We start from the raw sequence: 1,301 nt of genomic DNA on the forward strand, positions 1-1,301 counted from the left end.
TAGTAAGTATTGAAGACTATTAAGATAAAATCTCTGTAGTACACAGGACATCTTCCTCAAGAGGTTATCAGAGTGCTATCCCAGATGCTAGGAACCTGATCATCCAGAAACATTTTTAATTCATGGTTCACAAGTCCATAGGAATTATTACTTCCATGGATCACCCAGGGGGCACTGTTCAAAATACAGTTATAGTATGGCCTTGTTTTATGTGAATTCAACACGTGTGAATTCAGGTATACATGATTGGCAATCAAATATATAAAGATTGAAAAATACATAAAATAAAAAAAAATACTTACACAATAAATCTGTACCATTTCCCTAAGCTGCATAAAGTCTCACAGCAGTTCACAAAATCACTTTTATTCTCCCCATGAGATGTGTTAGTGCAAGGCATAACATTGTTTTTCTTTGGACATTAGCTCCTGAATCAGTCTTTGTTTGTAGTTCTCTCTCTCTCTCTCTCTCTCTCTCTCTCTCTCTCTCTCTCTCTCTCTCTCTCTCTCTCTCTCTCTCTCCCCACCCCCTCTCTTTTTACTGGAAAATTTTTATTGTAGGTGGATCAGGATAGCTTGACAAAGTTTAGATGATTCCAATTTGTTGACAATATCTAATGTGTCATATTCTGGAGCAAGTTGGACATAGGCCTTCTTCTCTTCATCAGGCCAGATCAGTGTGTTGAACTTGACTACATAGATGTCATACAGCTTCTTTAATGCCTACTTTATCTGATATTTATTGGCCTTGACATCCACAATGGAGACAAGAGTGTTATTTTCCTCAATCTTCTTCATAACAGACTCAGTAGTCAAGGGAAACTTAATAATGGCATAGTGATCAAGCTTGTTTCTCTGTTGGTATTTGGGCTTCCTTCGAAGTCAATGTCTTGAGTCACTGGAAAGTGGGAGAATTCAGATCTTCCTCTTTTCATAGATATGGACACCTTTCAATACTGCCTTCTTGGATTTTAAGGCCTTGGACTTGGCTTCTGTCTTGGGGGGGCATTTCCTTCTTGAGCTTTGGTGCCATCTTAGAGGATAGGGAGAAAAGGGTCTGTAGTTCCCTCTTGTTAAAAGTCCTGTTCCTGTCAAAGCATTGCTTCTCTTTCCTTCATCAATGCTATTTAGTTATTAATAATTCCCCCACAGTAGCTCCAATAAGCTTAAGAAAATCTGTAAAGTGCTTAGGCTGGCTTGTGTAAGACATGCTTATTAAATAATGGGGTTTGCAATTATGTCTGATATTCAGCTTAAGTGATAGGTCTTGGAACATATTGGTTGTATAAAACAAGGCCTTAC

The 1,301-nt window shown here is 38.1% G+C and overlaps 1 pseudogene; it reads right to left on the reverse strand.

The window, feature by feature from the left end:
- Positions 1–511: 511 nt before the first annotated feature.
- On the reverse strand, positions 512–1,032 carry LOC100026996 (60S ribosomal protein L23a-like; annotated as a pseudogene).
- Positions 1,033–1,301: the final 269 nt, after the last annotated feature.

This window comes from Monodelphis domestica, chromosome 5 (assembly GCF_027887165.1).
Source record: "Monodelphis domestica isolate mMonDom1 chromosome 5, mMonDom1.pri, whole genome shotgun sequence".
NCBI lineage: Eukaryota > Metazoa > Chordata > Mammalia > Didelphimorphia > Didelphidae > Monodelphis > Monodelphis domestica.